This window comes from Schistocerca gregaria, chromosome 3 (genome assembly GCF_023897955.1).
Source record: "Schistocerca gregaria isolate iqSchGreg1 chromosome 3, iqSchGreg1.2, whole genome shotgun sequence".
Taxonomy (NCBI): domain Eukaryota; kingdom Metazoa; phylum Arthropoda; class Insecta; order Orthoptera; family Acrididae; genus Schistocerca; species Schistocerca gregaria.
Genome location: NC_064922.1, coordinates 521,216,609 through 521,240,546, shown reverse-complemented (window position 1 = coordinate 521,240,546; position 23,938 = coordinate 521,216,609). Strand labels below are relative to the sequence as shown.

The window sequence follows — 23,938 nt, the reverse complement described above, 5'->3', positions numbered from 1 at the left end:
TCTTGTATCTCCTTCTTCCTCTCAGTCTTCTCCCACAAACCAATCTTTCCAAAGCATCTGCTTGTAATCACTCCCTTCTCAATGAATGTCCGAACCAGTTCTTTTACCTTTCTCTTACGGCCTTCAGCAGACATCTTCTCTCACCAACCCTTTGCAATACTATTTCATTACTGACTCTTTCCATCCAGCTCATTCTCTCCATTCTCCTCCATATCCACATCTCAAATCCTCTCGTCTCAGCGTCCATGTTTCTGCGCTATATAGTGCCACTCTCCAGACAAAAAATTTGCCAAGCCTTTTCCTTAGACCTTTATCTAATTTGCCACATAAGAGTCTCCTCTTTCTGTTGAATGTCTCCTTCGCTAAGACACCTCCTAGTGATATCTCAAGTCTTCCAAGGTATTTAAATGCACTTACGTGGCTAACGGTAGATTGTCCTGTTTTAATACTGGAGAAATCGATTGGACATTTTCCTCATGTCAGCACGTTGTAGGTGTCGCCACCAGCACCAACCTCGTGTGAATGCTCTGAAAAGCTAATCATTTGCATTTCACAGCATCTTCTTCCTGTCGGTGAATGCTCTGAAAAGCTAATCATTTGCATTTCACAGCATCTTCTTCCTGTCGGTTAAATTTCGCGTCTGTAGCACGTCATCTTCGTGGTGTAGCAATTTTAATGGCCAGTAGTGTACATTTCATGCACAAAAATTTGAGGCCGGGTTGGCAGTGAGCGCGCACTGATAGCCGAAGGTCTCACAGTATATGGTCGCAGTAACCAGGAAATCTATGTTTGAGTCATGGTGTAATATAAATTTTCATATGTCAGTATTGGTAACCAGGTTAATCCCTAATATAGGAGGTGTCATGGAATTCGTAGTCAGGGAATTAATTTTGGAAGTAAAATATTTGTGGTAGGGAACAGTACATTGATGTCACGAGTCAGAAAGTCCACAGACGGAAATAACACGGTCGGGAAGTACACGGCCGGAAAGTACACGGCCGGAAAGTGCACGGTCGGAAGGTTCACGGTTGGAGAGTCCACGGTTGGAAAGTCCAGGACGCCGCGGCAGGCACAGGTGAAAATGGTCACAATAGACACGGTGTCGGGGACCCCTGCTTTAAAACAAAGCCAGTCGCCGGCAAGGTGTTCCGCCGGTGGCCGACACACGCGCCACCCGTGAATGGGGGGCGGAGGAGCGAGCGGGGCGAGGGTAGGTTGCGCGCGCGCTGCCGCCGCCGCTGACGTCACGGCGCTATTGATTGCCGGCGGCGGCGCGCCGCCCCACTTGTTGTGTGCTCAGCTGCTGGCCGGCGCTCGCCGCCGCCGCCCGCTCCACGACCGCTCCGCACCGTGAGTACACACCGGCACGCCGCGCAGCACGCAACCCGCAGCACGCTCGCCGCTCGCGCTGCGCTGCTTTCGCCTCGCTGTCACCACGCGGCAGCTCGCCCTCGTGAATCTCTGCACGGCGCGTGGAACACGCAGCGCTCGTGCGGCCGGGATCGTCGATCCCCTGCTCCCTCCCCCCCTCCCCCCTCACCCCAAACATCCCACGGGGGAAGCTCGCGCAAGGTGCGACTGCTGTCCGGCGGTGCCGGCTGAGCGTTTCCTTTCTCCGCCAGAGGCCACAAATATCGATCTCTCGCGCGTTGCCACCTCGTTTCCCGCCACCGTTTACTCGGCAACAGCTCCGCTCTCATCAAAGCTGACCGCGAAAGGTACGGCTTTATCCGTTGCCTCCGCTGGTCGCGCGCCGTTTTAAGGCGCCGCAGCGAAAGATTTACTGCGCCGTGACTTCACTACGTGATAGCGTCTTTTAATGTGTTCTGGGCTTGCCTTAGGCCACACAGAATCCTAAAATAATTACAAAGAACACCTTGCTTTAACCTATGGTGTAGAATGCCAAATTAAAATGAAACAGTCTTTAGAAAACAATAAAAGCCATTCACTGTCTTCTTAGTGTTTTCGAAATTACAGCTTCACCATGGGGGCTTCTATTGTTTTTTATGGACGTTCACTGCGATATCAACACACGGAAAATGCATATCTGTGGCTTGTGTTGAGCTTTCTCAATTAGATTTAGGAAACTGTGGTGTAATATACACCCAGTTAAAGAACAATATATGTAAATGTATTATTTTATTCTAAACTTTTTTTCCAGGAAGTGTTGTAAATATTTCAAAATAAAATTCAGTTGTCAGTTGCACGGATATTTTTATTTAATTTGTCGTCTTCAGAAAACTGGAAAACAGCGGATATAGATTTGTGTAAAGTATAAGAAGTTAGTTACAGGGAATTACTTAGCATTGACTTAGCAGATGTCAACATCTTCTTCAGAGAAGCATATTGCCATGACATGCCCAAAACTGTACATATTGTACGTGATCATTGTAAACACAGATCGATAGACTGATAATTTATATTTATATTAAAAATGAAAAAATCCTCCAGCTGTATTTAAGGTGTCCATTTTATTTTGGCAACTAGTTTCAACGTTGTAACAACCTCATCTTCAGGCCCTATAAAATATACTATACATACAAGAACCAGTGTGACATCAGTAATCTATGAGTTATTATGTAAACAAATATATTATAAACCTATTACATAATGGACGAATTCAATAAAATTAATTAAATTTTGGACATTTTCATTAAATGCACATTCTGTAAATTACAATTTATGTGGTACCAAAAATTACAAATGAAGTTATATATACATGATCGTTTTTATTTCCGATCAATGTCAAGCATTAAATGAAATGGGAGTATACATAAAAAAACTTAGGTGACAAGCCGTTACGCTTACAGATAATAAACAGTGCTAAAGAGAGGATGCATTGCTAATCAAACATATGTAGGGTAAGATCCATTATTAAAGAATAGTAAAGGGAGGTAAATCTAGAAACAGATTTATGTTTGCATAACAATTCATTGTCATCATACTAAAGTGACAGAGAAGCAAGTTACTGAAACAATGTGAATCATAACGTCGCAAAACGAATAATAAGAAACCGGAAAGCGAGTATGAAACCTAGTTAATAAAACGTTGTCTGTGGTGTAAAATACATACTAATCAATCTAAAACCTACTCATTTAAATAAAAAATGTATGTCACACAATCAAAATAGCGTCCGGTTATCAATCTAAACTGATCATACAGCAAATTTTTTGGGTTTTAATTAGCAATGTTTATATACTTCAAATTCCTTTAAAAGTTTTCGTTTCGTTGCCCTTGTCCACCACGTGCAATATTACCAGCTTACGCAAGGATGAGGAAGAGTCTGTTTCTCGATTTTGAGATATACTGTAAATGTTGACTTACATGAATTCCCACCGTCTTTGTAGAGCAAGTACTCACGAGAGCGGGGTTTAAATGCCCTCACTGTCTGCCCTGTATAAAAACCCGGATGTATATTACATTGTATTTTATGTACTCCAGATCTGAGAAATATGTCAGTTGGGTGTTTCTCGTTATGTGTGAAAAGCAACTTGGTCATATTATAGGTGCTAAAAGACACAGTTCTGTATTACATATGACATCATTATATACTTCAATTATACTTTTTATATATGCGTTTATATATATTCCTTGCTGCTGACACGACAGCTTGACAAGTACATAGATGTGATTCATTTACTGTAAATTGTCAATCAGTCAATCTATGTTTACGATAATCACGTATAATATGTACAGTGTTTGACATATCATGGCATTATGATTTTGTGAAAAAGATATTGGTATCCACTAAACGAATACGAAGAAAGTTTCTGTAACGCACTTCTTATGCTATACATAAATGTGTGACGAAGGTCTAATAACTTATAATATCCATAATATTTAGGCTTCTGAAGCTGACAAATTAATTTGTTGAAACTGGTAAAGCTAAATAAAAATATCTGCGCAACTGACGTCTGAATTTTATTCTGAAATGAAAATTCATGTTAAAACTTATAGAATGCCTTATACCATGTATGTGAATTCAGAGGTTCCATACACAAACCTATGACTCCATAGACGTATTATAAGCTTCAACAAAATTCTAATTGCTTTCTCCTGCAGTTCTGTAATTGTTCCACAACATTTTTGCAAATTTTAATTAAAAATGGGCTGAAACACGTTTCACAAGGAAGGCCCAGGCCCTTAGATAACAACAGAAACATTATTATGAAACACTTACTTCGAAACCTACACTGAAATAGTAAAAATACTACAAAGACCGTACATGGGTATTATCATGTTTCCCATTTCTTTCACTTCTTCAGTTTACGGAGAGTAACCACTACGACAACCAGTAAATGGAGAAAAATTTTCTTCTCTGTAGTTTCAATAAAGTGAATCATGGGAAGTTGGTAAAACAATGAACAAACTTGTCTGAGTTACGTATATAACTATGTTTTGCATTGATGTGGACCTTCATCTCGAAAGTTGGGAATATTTTTGTTACCAATACGCCAGCTTTAGTCAATATTTTACTAGTTCAACTCCTTTTGGAGTTACATATCTGTTCTCCCATTTTCTTGGGCGTTATATCTGCTTCAGTTTATGTGGACACGAAATGTTCGTCTCCTGCGTCGGTGGATGTATTTCACTTAAATAATGTAACATTTTTATTGTTGCAATGTTTTTACAGCGTAGTACAGCCATAAATATTTTAAACGATTGAAAGCGTAAGTGCAAATGTAAAAGTTTTTCGATGATGCGTGTCCAACTAAACTGAAGCGCATGTAACGCCCAAAAAAATGTCTGTGCAGTCCTCGATAACAGGGTTGTAGCTTCGAAATGCATTGTTCCAAAACAATAAAACAAAAGATCGTAACTGAATGTGTATATTATTAACAAAAATTTTCCTAACCTGTAAGTTACTCTCACGGTCTGCTGCTGTCGCAATGCACTTAATAATCTAAATTTCCTTCTTTAATAAATATCTTTAGAACACATAAAAGCAATCAAAATTCATTGATAATGTCCTCATACTTTACTTATGCGACATGTTTCTAGACATAAAACCCAACATCAACCACTCATAGTAGTATAGAACCATTTGAAATAAGTGTGTGATTTTTTTTCTCAGTGGCGTTTAAGGTTGAATGTACTGCGGAACGCTGTATTCATTAGTTTTGCTGTGCTGCCTTTTTACATTACATTAGCTAATTTTATTTCGGTGATCACAACAGGGAATATCGTGTCACCTTGAACAAGATTCCAGAGAGTGACAGCCGACAGACAGTCTCCTACAGTGACGAAAATAGGGCTACGCAACATGTTATCGCCACTTTCCGCAGCATGCACCGCTTAATTTAAATGTTTTTATATGGTCGTGATTGCATGATGATCAGAGATTGATACCTCCAAATATAAAGTATAAATTAAAGTCCGGGATGATGTCAACAATGCTGACTGTTACGTAGTATTGGAAATGTGTTTATGAATCTGAACAGACAGTCAACCTCAAAAAGAAACAACCAATATGACAATAAATCCAATATTGATTTCAGGAAATAAGTACGAATGAAGATATGAGCAGACAAGTAACCCACGAAATCTAATCACCTGGTTATGTTCGTGTGATACTATATTGATTTCAAACAGGGGCAGATTTTCATAACTCTGAAAATCATTGGCTACAAAATTAATATAATCGTACAAATTAAATTAAGTGAAACCCAATTACGCTAACGTTAAGGTAGGAATAGTAAGGTGAACAAATTAACTCTAAGCACGCTCTTTCCCCTAATCATAGTTATATACCTACCAGAATTTCATTCATAAATAATAACCTTCTGGCTTGATATACGGCTATAAATGTTATGGACACTTGTCCTTCGTTTGCAATGACTCAAGATACGGATCTCGTGATGTGTGAAACATACGTAAGGCTGCGAATGTACGAGTATTTTACGAACTAGCGTTACCCGTAGCAGCTCAAGAATCTGTAATTGGTTTCAAAAGAAATGATTATTTGCAACTTATAAAATTTCAGGTCCTTATTTCAATTAAAATGTGTCATGGCTAAATTCAGTCTGCATTTACCCCTACGGAAGTACGAGGATCTCTTTACATTCACTTGCCTGAAAAACTCGATTAGCAGCCGTATTCCATGCTCTGACGCTTTTCAGACATTGGGCGGTATATAATTTCGACTCTTCATTTAGTAAATTTTTGATCTAAAAATGTGTATTTCACTGTTAATCTTCTAAGACGAAATCAGAAACGAAACGTATTCTGTAGCAGTTTTTCTGTAGGTTCTCAAGGAGCTAATCTCCGCAGACAATATTTTAAGGACGAAAAACTGAACGAGGCAGTGACACTTGTTGATATGAGAGTCTCAACGGATGACCTTTTCACCCAATGAGCTTAATGGCTTTTCAACAGCATCCTCCGCACGGAAGTTCTGACGGCATACGACAGCTTGTAGTTGTGAATACAATTGGACAGTTATTAATGGAATATTCCGAAACATGTAAATCATGTGTCGCACATATTCCCACTATCGAAACCCATGTCAGGCAGTAAGAATATATGGCTTCTGGTTTAAACCCACTTTCGCTACTGCGTACCTTCTGTTAACAACACATTAAAAAACCTTCTAATTCAAAACTTGCTAGGATATACCAAGAGCAACTATACCTTTGTGCTACATACTTACATCAGCTTTATGATGATACAGAGAACATTATTGAGTATGCAGGTTGCAATAACTTACTGGCAAATGATCGGGTACAAATTTCAGCACAAACGCGAGCCGCATCTCAAACGTAAGAGCCGTCGAATAGGAAAGCGCACGAATTGCATAAAAATTATTTGTAGCGCAAACATTTACACTTTTTTTCCTATATTTGTTTTGGAAATAAAACAGCCTTTTCTTCTTGCAATTTAATTTATTTTTCCCAGTTGCGTTTCGTCTTTTTCTTGTTCTAATTTCCTAAATAGTCGCCATCATTTTCCAGTATGAAACGGGCTTTTTAAAACTCAGTGTATAGATTTGCGCCACGTGTGACGTCAGAGAGTCGCCACATGTGACGTCAAGGGAGTCCAAACGTTAGCTACATTAGCTTCAAAAATTTGAGAAGAAATTCATTTCTTTTGGTGATGATCACTGCGTGCAAGAACAACGCTAAAATAGCGACCTTCCTAAAGTGTTCCCACGCAGAGTTGCAGATATTGTGGTATGAGTGGCTGGCAACTGTGGACGTACAGCAGCGTGAGTGAAGTAAATGATGACTCCCAGCCTTCTGCGTTATCGCTTCCGAAGGATGTGCCTGACGGTACACTTCATACATTACTGATGTTTTGAAGCTACAAATAGTCCTTTTTTCCAAAAATCCATTTGATACGATTTTTCTTATAACTGTCTCAAAAACACACAGTAACGGCGTGTTTTAAAAATCACCCTGGCGAAATCACGGAGTGGATATAGTGAAGCGTGCACGAAAATGTCCTTCCAGGACTATACATGAAAGCCGAAAACAGTTCCATAATGCTACAATTAATGAAGAAAGAACCTCATAAAATCGCAGCTGAGTATGCTTCAAAAATAAAAAGAGAGAAACATGTAAGCGAGACAGACTTTCATTTAATAGTAGAGGCCGAATTCATATACAAAGATGGTAGAAATAAAGAAGTTAGAGGGTAAAGGACCGAAGATGTCCATTTCGAATGGGTTTTTGCTTGTTTAAACTTTTTCATCTTTGAACAAGTGGGATGACACCACTGAATATTTTGCTCGTCAAAGGCCACATTAACATCAGAAACTCATTCATCACCAGTAGCAAAGTGATAAAAATTCTTTTCGATTCGAATGAAACATACTTCAGACAGTTCAGTTTCTCAGTTACACTTAGCTCTATAACTGCCTGGTATACCTATAAAATTACTGTACCTAATTCTGTAATTATGAAGGAACAATTTTTCAATACAGCTTTATTCAGATGATTGACTGTTTCTTCTCTCTCACCAATACATCTGCAATTCAAAATCTCATTGTGTACAAGGTATTGCTTTCCCTTACTGCGTGATATCATACATTTTCTATTCCTTTGCCTTGCACTGAACATCAACAAATCTTACGGTCCTCTACAGCTACATCTACATGACTACTCTGGAATTCACATTTAAGTGCTTGGCAGAGGGCTCATCGAACCACAATCATACTATCTCTCTACCATTCCACTCCCTAACAGCGCGCGGGAAAAACGAACACCTAAACCTTTCTGTTCGAGCTCTGATTTCTCGTATTTTATTTTGATGATCATTCCTACCTATGTAGGTTGGGCTCAACAAAATATTTTCGCATTCGGATCGGAAAGTTGGTGACTGAAATTTCGTAAAAAGATCTCGCCGCGACGAAAAAGGTCTTTGCTGTAATGACTTCCACCCCAATTCATGTATCATATCTGCCACACTCTCTCCCCTATTACGTGATAATACAAAACGAGCTGCCATTTTTTGCACCCTTTCGATGCCCTCCGTCAATCCCACCTGGTAAGGATTTCACACCGCGCAGCAATATTCTAACAGAGGACGAACGAATGTAGTGTAAGCTGTCTCTTTAGTGGACTTGTTGCATCTTCTAAGTGTCCTGCCAATGAAACGCAACCTTTGGCTCGCCTTCCCCACAATATTATCTATGTGGTCTTTCCAACTGAAATTGTTCGTAATTTTAACACCCAGGTACTTAGTTGAATTGACAGCCTTGAGAATTGTACTATTTATCGAGTACTCGAATTCCAACGGATTTTTTTTGGAACTCATGTGGATCACCTCACACTTTTCGTTATTTAGCGTCAACTGCCACCTGTTCGATGAATTTCAGACCGTCTATCCCCTTCTTTAAAGACAAAAACCGAACCACTGAGCTAAATTGGGACTGTTTACTTTCGGAGTCATTTTCAACTAGCTGTCAAACAAAATCAGCTGCACAGCTATTTATCACAAGGTCTAGTCACATTAATACAACTACCTGTCAAAAGCCTGAATAGCTTTATTTCGCAGCGTGGACGTGCAGGAAGAGATTTAGTAAGCTTTTAGAAGTTACCGACAGAGATGTAGAGCCATAGCGACTCCAGTGTCACAGCCAACTGCGCTACATTTCCGGTTGTGCAACCAAGGTGCGAACAACCCGATCGAGGTGATCTCGCGGATTTCCGGCTGGGTATAAATCCGGGGAGTTTGGCGACGAGGTGAGTACGGTAAACTCATCCTGGTGCTCCTCGAACAATGTAGTATACTGCGAGCTATTTGATACGTTGCATTGTCCTGCTGGTAGGTGCCACTGTGCCGAGGAAAACCGAACTGCTTCTAGAGGTGGAGACGGTCCTGAAGGATAGATACATACATGTGATGATCCACTGTACATACCAGAATGCCTGGGTTACCAAGGATATGCCACGTAATTATTCGCCAGACAGTAACACCCCTCCTAAGGCCTGAAACCTCCCGACGATTGTTGCAAGTACGATCACGCCAATAGCCACCTGTCTGGTGGAGCATAAAACGGGATTCGTCGCCGAGGAATACCAGCCAGCATGGGTGCCTGAACCAGACACCTGCTGGTAGTAGCCCATTGGTTCGTCTGGGCGCTCACTTGCTCAATGCTTGCACGTCTGTTCGCCCGTACACATCTCTGCAGCTGTCATCTAAGACGCGTGATGCGCCACAGTTGCCTTGGCGTGGCATTTTGCCACGCACGGTATGCTTTAACCACGGCGGCACGCGAACAGTTTATACACTCCTGGAAATGGAAAAAAGAACACATTGACACCGGTGTGTCAGACCCACCATACTTGCTCCGGACACTGCGAGAGGGCTGTACAAGCAATGATCACACGCACGGCACAGCGGACACACCAGGAACCGCGGTGTTCGCCGTCAAATGGCGCTAGCTGCGCAGCATTTGTGCACCGCCGCCGTCAGTGTCAGCCAGTTTGCCGTGGCATACGGAGCTCCATCGCAGTCTTTAACACTGGTAGCATGCCGCGACAGCGTGGACGTGAACCGTATGTGCAGTTGACGGACTTTGAGCGAGGGCGTATAGTGGGCATGCGGGAGGCCGGGTGGACGTACCGCCGAATTGCTCAACACGTGGGGCGTGAGGTCTCCACAGTACATCGATGTTGTCGCCAGTGGTCGGCGGAAGGTGCACGTGCCCGTCGACCTGGGACCGGACCGCAGCGACGCACGGATGCACGCCAAGACCGTAGGATCCTACGCAGTGCTGTAGTGGACCGCACCGCCACTTCCCAGCAAATTAGGGACACTGTTGCTCCTGGGGTATCGGCGAGGACCATTCGCAACCGTCTCCATGAAGCTGGGCTACGGTCCCGCACACCGTTAGGCCGTCTTCCGCTCACGCCCCAACATCGTGCAGCCCGCCTCCAGTGGTGTCGCGAGAGGCGTGAATGGAGGGACGAATGGAGACGTGTCGTCTTCAGCGATGAGAGTTGCTTCTGCCTTGGTGCCAATGATGGTCGTATGCGTGTTTGGCGGCGTGCAGGTGAGCGCCACAATCAGGACTGCATACGACCGAGGCACACAGGGCCAACAGCCGGCATCATGGTGTGGGGAGCGATCTCCTACACTGGCCATACACCTCTGGTGATCGTCGAGGGGACACTGAATAGTGCACGGTACATCTAAACCGTCATCGAACCCATCGTTCTACCATTCCTTGACCGGCAAGGGAACTTGCTGTTCCAACCGGACAATGCACGTCCGCATGTATCCCGTGCCACCCAACGTGCTCTAGAAGGTGTAAGTCAACTACCCTGGCCAGCAAGATCTCCGGATCTGTCCCCCATTGAGCATGTTTGGGACTGGATGAAGCGTCGCCTCACGCGGTCTGTACGTCCAGCACGAACGCTGGTCCAACTGAGGCGCCAGGTGGAAATGGCATGGCAAGCCGTTCCACAGGACTACATCCAGCATCTCTACGATCGTCTCCATGGGAGAATAGCAGCCTGCATTGCTGCGAAAGGTGGTTATACACTGTACTAGTGCCGACATTGTGCATGCTCTGTTGCCTGTGTCTATGTGCCTGTGGTTCTGTCAATGTGATCATGTGATGTATCTGACCCCAGGAATGTGTCAATAAAGTTTCCCCTTCCTGGGACAATGAATTCACGGTGTTCTTATTTCTATTTCCAGGAGTGTATATTTCGCCATTTCGGAAATGCTTCCACCTTTGGGCCAATATCCAATGATCATGCCCTTTTGGTCGTCAAAAAAATCTCTCCGCTTCCGCGTTACGAGAACGACTGCACTGTTCTGCGAGTTCCCCCGACTCGCTTTGTCACTGTCATTGTTGAGTATGAATCTACCATAACATTAATCGATTACACAAAACATTGTCTTTTTTCCGCCTCGAAATGATAAAGTGCGATTTAGTTCAAATGGTTCAAGTGGCTCAAAGAAGCATTGCCTCTCATGACTACCTGTACATTGTTCATTTCTCAACAAAACTACTCGTAAGAACTGTTGTTGGTGCTATTATATAAGTTTAGGGATTCATGTTGGTTATTAATTAGAGGAGCAGGAGAGGGGGTAACGGGGCTTTGTGATCAACCTGTACACTAAATCTTTCGGATAGCAGTTTTACGAATTTCTTTTTGGGGCATATTTATTGCTTCGTGTAAGTCTTCTCTCACTTATGTAGTTCACGGTCGGACGTTTTTTACGAAGCAAAACCAGGTTTTCATTCTAGTTAATATTAAGCTTTAAACACAATGAATATTAATTCGGTTTTGTCTCCATTGTTAACACTTCAGCTACCGCAAAAGCAACAAATAATTATTATTGATATTAACTGAGTTGCAAATAATGAGTGCTGGCCGCCGTGGCCGAGCGGTTCTAGACGCTTCAGTCCGCAACCGCGCTGCAGCTACGGTCGCAGGTTCAAATCCTGCCTCGGGCATGGATGTGTAATGTCTTACGATTAAGGAGTCCTATGTCTAGGGGACTGATGACTTTAGATGTTAAGTCCCATAGCGCTTAGAGCCATTTGAACCATTTGCAATAATGAGCGAACAATAACAAAGGACAATTGTTTCAGAGAATCTATCAACGAAAACTGAAATTCGCTTTCCAAATTACGCCGAATCGCGTTGCCTGTTTACCGATACGCCGACAATCTAGGATGTGCGCCTGCTGTGTTGTGCATGCCCTGTCCGCTACAGCTTTGGTAGGGGTGTACAATCCAATCCATTAGGCGAGGTACGAATTTGGCAGTTTTCAACTTTTTTAATACTGCTTTGCATCTTAACAATAAAAATTTGACAGGGTCTTTCTTTTGGTGTATGCTTCCTGTAAAAAAAATATCAGGGCATGTTTCGACATGTCGGATTGGACAATTCCCTTGTAGCTTTTATGACAGATACGGGTACGCCATCGCATGCTACTTCAGCTGTAGGACAGAATTCATCAATCGTAGTGGCTGATGAGTGGTGGTGTGGCAGCCTCTATGTGCAATCCATGAGCAGATGTTTTCAGTGGATAAGAGATTTGGAGAACACGCTGGTCAATGTAACAGTTGAACACTATGTATTGATGTAGGTCAGAAGAACACGGGTGACGTGCGGCCTTGCGTCGTCTTGTTGAAAGTGAATGTCTCACGTAGACCTCGAAGATACGGCACAGTCACCGGTCTGCACACGTCAGAAATGTTGCCCAGACTATAGGTTATGTGAACCAGAAGTGATGGTGTTGTGTACCTAGTGGCACGCCCCAAAGTCACGCCCAACGTTATTAGGAATGCAATGTGACAAAGTGCATTCTCCTTGGAGCTCCCACACTCCGTTACGATCGTTGTGACGCTGTAACTGGAGTAATGTCTACTCCGTTGTCCAGTGTCACTGTCGATGGGCGCACTATTGTTATTGTGTATCCGTTGGTGTCCCGTCAAGGGAAACCGGGACAATAGTCGCTGCACAGTTAGGCCGTGGAGATCAGACGTTGTTCCACTGTACAGGGTGACCCAAAAGTCTGTCAACATTTGAATATTCAATGCTTTACGGAATAATGTACGTAGAAAGGTAAAAATTGTCTCACACGCTTGAAATAACAGGGGGCCTGTTGAAACCATAAAGGCACACAAAATGATCAATAGATTCCGCTTTATATAATATAAAAGCAGTAATTATCGTAATAATTGTTATTTGGCAAAGACCATGTCCCTTATAACAAATGCTCAACATGTCAGCCGTCATTCATCAACTATAGTCAAGGCACAGTGTTCTGAAGTGCACTGTGCAGCATATCAGTATGTATGGTGAGAAATTGCCGTCGAATGCTGTTTTTTAGCATTTTTAATGATGTCGGACGATCGCGGTAGACTTGTGATTTCGGGTGAACCCACAACCAGTAATGACACAGACTGAGGTCTGGCGATCTGGGAGGTCAGGAATAACGGAAGTGGCGGCTCAGCACACGATCCTCACCAGCAGACGTATTTCGCATGTGTAGCAGCATGGTATAGAGTGCCATCCTGCATAAAAGTTGTACCTTCCCGTAGGTGTTTATCAGCCATGCTAGGGATGATACGATTCTGTCATATATATGGCGTACCTCGCACACGCCAAGCTGTCAGTTCTAAAACCAGCACCCCGCATTTCCTCGAAGAGAAAACTTCTGGACACGTCTGATGTGGTAAATCCATACAACACTGACTTTCTCGTTATGCAACGAGATTTCCACAGCAGTTCTAGGATTTTCGGTAGTCCAAACTCTGCAGCTGCGCGCATTGACAGATCCTCGCAGTGTGAAATGGACTTCGTCGGTGTACAACACGTTAGACCATGAATTGTGGTCTTCCCTCATTTCTTGAAGTGTCCACGCCGCGAATACTCTCCGCGTCACAAAATCGTTGGCTAACAGTTCATGGAGACGCTTGATTTTGTGCGGATACCATTGGGGAGCCCTCCTTAGCGCTCTCCAAATAGTAGCGAGTGGAATGCCGGTGCGACGTGCGACTTCACTAGGGCTGACTTCAGCACGCGGAGATGAGTCCGCTGAAGTCGCCATTTCTCCCTCAACTGTCTGAACGCAATGGCGTCTTGTCTGGTCGCCCACTGTGGAGCCTATCATCTAAGTAACCAGAGACTTCGAATTTCGTGATAACTTTCTTCATGGCGACACTTGTCACAGGAACTTTACCCGTTCGTGTACCCTTCTTATGGCGATAGCATCGTAAGTATGCAGTAGCGGATTCTCCGTTGTGCTAGTAAGGTTGCACTAACAGTGCTCTTTCTGGTAAAGTCAACATACTGTGATTGCTGGTGCATCCGACTCCCTCTCTCACTACAGCTCATTTTATACACGATTCTCATGCAGCGTCACTGACGTGACGTTGTCCAGCGCCATGTGTTGACACGTTTTTACACTCGTTCTTCGTTTCCACAAAACCGCATATAATTTCAGGCGTACGTGTCAAGTTATACCTCTCTATTTTACTTCTCTACCAATATGAATAAGTGCATTTTTAAGCCAGCCAGGGTGGCCGAGCGGTTCTAGGCGCTACAGTCTGGAACCGCGCGACCGCTACGGTCGCAGGTTCGAATCCTACCTCGGGCATGGATGTGTTTGATGTCCTTAGGTTAGTTAGGTTTAACTAGTTCTAAGTTCTAGGGGACTGATGACCTCAGAAGTTAAGTCCCGTAGTGCTCAGAGTCATATGGCTAATGGTTCAAATGGCTCTGAGCACTATGGGACTTAACATCTACGGCCATCAGCCCCCTAGAACTTAGAACTACTTAAACCTAACTAACCTACGGACAGCACACAACACCCAGTCATCAGAGCCATTTGTATTTTCAAATGTTAACGCTTTCTGGGTCACCCTGTACCAGTGGATACTTGTCGTTCCGCAAACTAATTTCGTGGCTCAAAGCATCTGACATTGCTGTCCTATACTGCGTGGCCAAGTGAGTAGTAAGTTATCTCAGGGTTATGCACGACAGACTATCGAGATTCTGCGTGGCGCTAAGTATGATTCTGCTGAACGCATGGATTCCATATTCTCATGACAGTCGTGGTTCCCTGACCACCGTGAGCAGTAATATCGCAGAACACAAAACAGCAGTCCCAACAGGCCTCGAACGAACCTTTATAATAGTGATCTAATATCTCGTTTGTGCTGTAGTATCAGCTCGGCCTCCTCCAGAAGTAAATCTAAGAACCAAGCACTGCCGGCCGGAGTGGCCGAGTGGTTCTAGGCGCTACAGTCTGGAACCGCGCGACCGCTACGGTCGCAGGTTCGAATCCTGCCTCGGGCATGGATGTGTGTGATGTCCTTAGGTTAGTTAGGTTTAAGTAGTTCTAAGTTCTAGGGGACTGATGACCTCAGAAGTTAAGTCCCATAGTGCTCAGAGCCATTTTTGAACCAAGCACTGTGCACTGAGATGTTACTTCGTCCGGCACAAAAATTACTCCTTCCTACCTTGTGTGGCTGAAGTGAAATCTAGTCAACTGTATATCCGAACATGTAGTACACTTTGGGTTTGTTTGACGTTTCTTGCATGCCTCCCTAGCGGTGTCGCAATTGTAATCGCTAGTATTTGAGCGTGGTAAAGCGTAAGCACACAGTGTTGCAGCAGACAGTAATTTCTCTCACCACTTAGCACCGCCAGCAATAGCTCTAATCATTTAACACGTACCTCCGAAATGCTTCTCGTTTAAATAGCCCGACGGCAACCCTCGTGAAAAAGCAGTTAAAGGCAACAATACCGGAACACAGCTGTGCCTGACAAGTCTCTAAATCACAACTTCTTTCCCGTTATGCTGTATCGCGGTTTTCCACAGTCTCGACCGCCCGTAACTCATCGCGCTCTATCAGTTTCAGGTGACAACAGCTATCGGACGCACGCCACGTGCTGAGTGGCGCATATTTCAACGCGGGTGGGGTAAATAACAGTGAAATTCACAGCAACAGCTGCTGTTCAATTACATGTGAAATTTCAAGTTATTTACCTCAGGAGCACGCTACAATTCACGTGTGTGCCGCAACACCACATGTGCGCTCGGAAAGTGTGGACATTCTTTGCACAGGAAGGGAAAAAAATGTGACGATTCTGAACTGATGACTGACCCAAAACAACCACTAGGTTATTCAGAACTGAAATCGTGTTTTTCAGGCTTGTTTGATTTTGAAGTATTTCTGTTGTTGTTTTTACTACTGCATTTATCAAATTATAATTAACTCCCATCGCAGAGTCATTCTCTGACAGTATTCTACAGAATTAAAATTGAAACCAAATTTAGTTCGTTTTGAGTATTTGTAGTGATTTTTAATCAAGCACATTTTATCATCTGTTCGTTAATGCTTTCATGCATGAGTTTAACACAGAAATAGTGCCTAAAGAAGCTCACGAATATTGTGTTCCACAGTAGTTCTTACTCTTGTCGGGACAGTAAAGAAGAAAGAGGTCATTATTACATCAACTTTGTGAAGTTTGTGGACGGTGACACAACACGATTATACGTCCCTTGAACTCCAGTATTAACCATTGTTGTTGTTATTTACAATTATTCACGCCGAAGATAATTTTGCATGCAAATAGTGCATGATATTTTCAACTTTTCGATATTAAAACGCCTGATTTTACATATTTTGCAGTCAAACTCGTGTGTATAACATTCTATAGAGCTTCCGCATTTGATGGCCTCACTTTTATGACCTCCCTGTCAAATTCATCCCAATCGAGTTTAATGCAATTTAAGTAATGTGACAGTCTTGTCCAAAATATTGATCTTCAGTTCCCCATATTTCTCTTTTATAATGACATGCCCATTCCAATATTTAGAAGCATGTTTGGGATCATTGTCCTGATTTTTAGCGAGTCCACGACCAATAAGGAAATCTCTTACGAGATGGAACTTAATTGTTGGCCACTAACCTGCGATATCGTTCCTTCTTTAATGTTCCATTAGTTCTCTCTAGGTCACCGACTTTATAGCGCGGAAAACAACCACATACCATGAACGAACTCCAGCGCGCTCCAGCTTTAGCGCACACACAGACTGTTCGTACGTTCTCCACGAAGTCGACAAACAACCATTCGTCATGGCTTCCATATACTTCAAACTTAGATTCATCCGTGAATAACACTTAGACCATTGCCTCACCCACCTGTTCCTATGTTACCGTACCCACTTTCATTTTTTCATCTCACTTTGTTTGGATAGTAAAAGTTTTTTTAATGGCAACTGTACAGTCCTTTAAACCTTGTTCATGAACACGGCGTTGCACTGTTGAGACAGAGACTGTAGCTTCCGCATACTACAGTATTTATTTCCTCGTGGATTTCAGGGGCAGTACAAATCAACTGACATTTACTCTGTACACATATGAAATGATCTTCCCTGTGCGAAATTACTCGGGATCTTACAGAATGCGAAACACTTGCACCAGTTTGCTTGACCTACTGGAATGCATAAAGCACTCCAGATTAGACTACACCAACTTTTGTTACTATTGTCCTTCTATAACACTCTTCCTGATTCAAAGCTACACTAACAATCTTCTGGTTGCGTCCCATTCGGAAATAATATGGTATGTATCCGATCAGGTATACAGATACACTGCCATACGCACACAATGTACTACAAACTAAAGGAATGTGATCGCCTCGCAGGCAGTTGAAGCTACACTAACAATCTTCTGGTTGCGTCCCATTCGGAAATAATATAGTATGAATCCGATCAGGTATACAGATACACTGCCATACGCACACAATGTACTACAAACTAAAGGAATGTGATCGCCTCGCAGGCAGTTGAAGGGATGAGGTCTATTCTGTCTTAAGTAAAGGCACGCCAGTGTTGTTGTGTATACTCATCAGCACCCCTCTATGCGAACAACCAGTGAAATACACAAGGAGGCGCTTAATCTTCTTATGTTATCAGGGGCAGGGGATCGAACATTTTGTCCGGTAATGTATATTGTGGATTCATTCTCTTGTTAAGTATAAGTCAAAAGTATTTACGTACGGCACAAATAAACCTAAGTCCTATTCCAGTACTTCTACTTTTAAATGTGGAATCATCACTGTGTGCATTGCGCCACATGTCTGAGGAGGTCCATTGTTTCTAATGCCACTCTTCAAGGATGAATTAATTCCAAGGTTTACACGAACAAGTTAAATAATAAAGTGCATCCCATGACACGAATGACATTCCACCACAAACACGATCACTATACCTATTAAAACAATACTAGAGGCTGATGCCCTCTCGGGTCTGCCGTCCCTCCTCGCTCCTTTTAGCACAATATATCGACGATGTAACAAGTCATGTGCTCCCTGATGTAATTTGTAATCACCAGGTGGTGACGAAGAGCTTTCTTGTTGAAATATCAAAGAAAACACGATGATAGTCCGACGCACCCGCAAGAGCATCATGCATTATAGGCGTTGGCAAAATCTTAAGGCATGTGTGAATACTGCAGGCCACTTGCGTACCCCAGGATGCTTACGTGAACACCAAGCAACAGCCGGGCGAGCCGCATCTATAGGCGGCACAGCAAGGAATCATCGCCGGTGCAGGCAAAACAAGGTTATCCAACTGTCGTAACCGAACAGCAGTGTATTTTCCGACTATTAAATTGGCAAAACGTTAACCTGTTGTGGATGCTCGAAGTAGTTTTCTGAGTTACTATGCAGGTCGTGCCGCGTGTCTGCAAATGACGGACGTAAAATCTCATCTACGATGGTGGATCAATGAGTAAAGTTCCAGACCTGTCTCTGGTCCATTATTGTCCTTTGCGATTTAAGTTCCATGTTTAGGTAGAAGAGACGATCAAAGCGTTCAAACACCACCGGCAGATGAATCTAGTTTCACCGTTTCACTTCAAAATACAGATTCAAGATATACCACTGACGGGTACATAGTCGACGATTGAAGTACGAACTGTAATTAAGGCTTTGCGTTTAAAGAAAACATCTCTAGCTGCAATTCATCATCAGCTAGTAAACATAAAAAAACAGTTGTGGTTTTGGTAACAGAAATTTGATGAAGGCAAAACAGATGTGTGAAACTAACAAAGCACGTCAACCTCAGGTGAATAAGTGTGGCCTGCCTTGCATTGACGGTCGCATTACCAGGTAAAATGAGTACAAACACACAATCTCCATATATAGTGTAGACGATATCGTGCCCAAGACATTAGACTACCGGAACACGTGTTCTCGTTGGGTACCGCAGCAATTCTCAGGAGAGTAACAAGCCATGCGGCGGTAGTTTTCTCTACAGCGGTATCAGATGGAGAGTGTTCCATTCGTACATCGTATTGTCACACAGTACAAAACGTGTGTACATCTATTGCGAACTGAGACGAAGAAAGCATCGGCATGATAGGAGCACCCTTTTGTCCCATTCCCCGCCCGATAAGAGGTTCAAAACAGCGTACCTGCTAAGAAAGATACGGCATTTGCCTTTCCGTATATGGAGCAATGCTGCTGGTTGTTATCTTCGCCGATGGAGAGACCGTGAATACTCACAGTTACCGTGCGACGCTGTTTGGGTTTTAGAGGGTGTTTCGGAGGAAACGAACGGGGCTGCTTTCTGAATGTGCCATACTGTTGTACGACAGCGCCCGAAAGCATTCTCCCAGGTTACAAGCCATTTGGTCCGATGTTTTCTGCGGACTACATTGGAACACACCCCCATAGCGCCCAGGTCTCACACTAAGAACTTTCATCACTTCGGGCCGTTAAACAAGCACCTGGCCAGTCGCCGTTTCAGAAGACATGCACGACGTTCAGGTGTTGTTAAGTCACTCCTAGACCTGGGACTGGTTTCTTTTACACTGGTTTCGACACATTGGTTTACCAATAGGACAAGTGCCTAGATAATCGTGGTGAATATATGGATAAGTAGTATGTACTAGTTCCTTAGTAACTTAGTGTATCTTTTTGATTTCGTAAATATAATTTTCCTTGCGGAAAACTTGTTGCCTTCCTTCCTGAACCGCGCTCTAATTATCTCTAATTACCACTGATCATGTCCAATCCTTTATGTAATCCACACAACATCCACGGTATTCGAACTTGTACATGGTTGGTAAACAGAAATTACACTTATGCAACTACGACGGAATGCTAAATCCACAGTCTTCGAAAACACAGTGCCAGTTCATCCTACAGTCAGTCCTTTTTAAATTCATTTTTTCCTACTTCAGTTCTGTTTCTTACATTTCCGTTATAAGCACGAAGCACTGCTAGTTTGGGTTCACATAATTCTTGTACTTTCATCTCTCATCGATTTGCTAGTTCAAAAACTAATACAGAACTAGGATACCTGATAAATAGTTTTGTAAATGAGCTTTATATAATAATCTATACCCATATAGTAGGTGTATAGACAACCACTGTGAACTACGTGATAGGTAATATCTGTTCTACATGCAGTTCCGTTCAAATATTAAGCGGACAGCGTGCTAGCTTACGAAGCATGTAGATGAAACAGTCCAGGATCGAATCAGCACGTTGGGTCAAGGACCCTTTTTCACACAGCCCGAGTGCGGTTTATAGAATGTTTCTCATGCTCGTTAAGGCAATGCAGTTCCGTTCAAATATTAAACGGATAGCGTGATAGCTGACGAAGCATGGAGATGAAACAGTCCCGGATCGAATCAGCACGTTGGGTCAAGGACCCTTTTCCACACAGCCCAACCTGAGTGCGGTTTATAGAATGTTTCTCACGCTCGTTAAGGCAATTACTGGAATGATACCCAGCTTCCATTAAACGCGGCACAGGAACAGTACAAATAGAACAACACGCAGAAAATTGCTTTCACGATTCATAGGCATACAGTGTACACGATTTTCCTTCATTACGTTCATTGAGAACTGCAGCGACAGGAAGTACATTCGATTTCATATTAAAAATAAATAATTTCCTTGAATGAAAATGACATTAAATGTATTCCGTGATCGTGAGACAACACAAGGGAGAAGAATGAACGAATACGTAGCTCCACCCTGAAGAATTCTTCGTTGTTCTGGTAACAAATAAAGGGAGTTAAATCTGAAGCTTAGCTAGTTCATAGATCATATAACGCTTCAGGTACGTCAACATATTAGCACGCCCCTTATTCGGTAATCTCATCTTAGCCGCGTTCACCCGGCGCAGCTTTCTCAAAGCAGTCTTCCTCACAATCTCAGATGCCATTTACGCTGTACGAGTCCTTAAACCAGTGCATTACCTCAGACACCTCTATCAAAGCTATCTACAGATTACTAAACACTATACTGCGCAGCGCACCTAAACGGTCAGTTTTTAGAAACCCCATAACGGTATTCCACTGCGGCGCAGAAGTTTGAAATTTAGCCAAAGATCTCTATAACCTTCGTCTGTAATCGTGCAAAAGAATGGCGCCTGCGATGTCACCCTCAGGCTTCTTGTCCTTCGTGTCCTACTACAGGCGCGATTCGATCTTATCTCAACAGTTACTGTGGAGTAGTTCAGATGTTATGTTCGAAATATGGCACTTAATACAAGGACATTCTGGTCGTATGTAAAGTACAACGGCAGCAAGTCGCAATCAATACTTTCAGTGCATGGTAACAATAGTAGTGTTACTAATGACATAGCCACTAAAGCAGAGTTACTGAAAGCTGTTTTCCGAAACTTCTTCACAAAAGGAGACGAAGTAAATATTCCAGAATTTGAGTGAGGAACAACTGCCAACAATAGTAACTTGAAGTATATTACCTCAGTGTTGCTTAAAACACTTAATAAAGGGAATTTGTCCTGTCAAAATGGTATGTCATTCAGGTTCCTTTCGCAGTAGCCTGGTACAAAAGCCCTATACTTCACAATCATATACAACTGCTCGCTCCAGAGGATGGAAAGTTGTATAAATCATACCAATACCAAAGGAAAAGAAATAGGAGTAATCCGCTGAATTGGAGACCCATATCACCAACGTCGATTTTCAGTAGGATTTTGGAACATATCCTGTGCTTGAACATTATGCATTACATCGAAGAAAACCATTTGTTGATAAACAGCCAACACAGAATCTGAAAATATCGTTCTTGTGAAACACAACTAGCTCTACATTCTCACGGAGAAAAGTGTTCTATCGAAAGGGGTGTTAAAAAGATTCCATATTTTCACATTTCAAGAAGGCTTTCTACACCGTTCGTCACAAGCGACTTCTGATCCAACTGCATGGCTGTACAGAATCATCTCAGTTGCGGGTTTGATTCTTGATTTTCTGCCAGAAAACTCACAATTTGCAATAACTGATGGAAAGTCGTTTAGTAAAACACTCCACAAGAAAGTGTTCTTCAGTCCGGGACAGCGCAGCTGCTACGGTCGCAGGTTCGAATCCTGCTTCGGGCATGGATGTGTGTGATGTCCTAAGGTTAGTTAGGTTTAAGTAGTTCTAACTATAGGGGACTGACGACCTCAGATGTTAAGTCCCACAGTGCTTAGAGACATTTGAACCAAGGTAGTGCACAAGGTCCTCTGCTGTTCCTGATCGACAAAAATGATCTTGGAGACAATCCGAGCAGCTCTCTTAGATTTTTTGTTAATGATGCTGTCATCGACCGTCTTGTAAAGTGACCAGGTGATCAAAACCAATTGCAAATATTTAGACGATATCGGTATGGTGCGAAAAGAGGTAATTGGCTCTGCCCAATGAAAAGTGTAAAGTCGTCCGTATGAGTACTAAAAGGAATCCGTTAAATATCGTTCAGAAGATAAATCACAGACTTTGTAAATCTAAAGGCTGTGTATTGAAGTTAGTACCAATGGAGTACAACTTTGAATAACATAAATTAGAAAGATCACGTAGATAATGTTGTGGGGAAAGCGAACCAAAGACTGCGATTTACTATAGGAACATTAAGAAAATGCAACAGGTCAGATATTGCTAACATTACGCTTGTCCGCTCTCTTCTGCGGTAGTGCTGAGCGGTACGGGATCCGCACCAGACAGAATTGACGGAGCTCATTGAAAAATCAAGAAAGAGGGGAAAGAGTGCCACGGATATGATATGCAAATCGGGGCGACAATTATTACAACGAAGGCGTTTTTCGTTGCGGCAGGACCGTCTCATGAAATTTCTATCACCAACTTTCTCCTCAGAGTGTAAAAATATTCTGTAGGCGCCCACCTAAATAGGGAGAAATGATCATCATAATAAAATAAGAGAAATCAGAGTTCGCACGGAAAGCTTTAAGCGTTATCTTTTCCCGCGCGCTGTTAGAGAATGGAACGGTAGAGTAGTAGCTTGAAGGTGGTTCGATGAAAACTGTGCCAGGCACTTAACTGTGAATTTGCAGAGTAATAATGTATATGTAAATGTGGATGTAGATTAAGGGAAGAAGGGGATAGCACAAATCTATGTACATGAAAGTCAGTTACAGACTCAGTTATATATGTACATTTTGATAAAAGAGAAATAATTAAATTAATGGAGAAGCTCATGCGACTGAAGTCGGTTGCAAAAGTGCCTGGATATGAAACAGTAGTTACTTGACAGGCAGACAACACTCAGTGAATCAAGAAAAGTCACACGCATACATAGCTGAGGACACGTAAGTGAATATAATAAAACCCATAATTAAGGAAGAGCAACAGAGACATTGACAAGTAATGGCACATGGCAGTAGAATGTGACGATTACCTAAGCGGCACATGAGTCGTCGGTCGTCCACATCTGATCGTAATTACGAGATGCCATCGTAGTTCGGAATCATCTGACTGTCACAACTAGAGAGCAACAAGGTCATTAATTCTTTCTTCGACAGCCTAGCCATTTTTCATGCACCTACTCACTCCTGTGACACTCTCTTACAGTATTTCAACATGTGGTATGACCATGAGGTCTGGAGACTGATTCCACCCTTCACGAAGGCGTGACTTGATGGCAGAACAACTCGGGTGGCAGTCAGGTAGGACACTTGCTGTGGCAGTTATTTAGAATATCAGACA

General features: G+C 42.8%; 1 protein-coding gene across 1 annotated transcript in view; it reads left to right on the top strand.

Annotated features, from left to right (window-relative positions):
* Nucleotides 1-1,316: 1,316 nt before the first annotated feature.
* LOC126355445 (synaptotagmin-12-like) overlaps nt 1,317-23,938 on the top strand; it is a 310,563-nt gene continuing 287,941 nt past the window's right edge. Inside the window, exon 1 of the mRNA XM_050005754.1 lies at nt 1,317-1,350. The gene's annotated coding sequence lies outside the window, so the exon portion shown is untranslated. The remainder of the gene's footprint in view (nt 1,351-23,938) is intronic.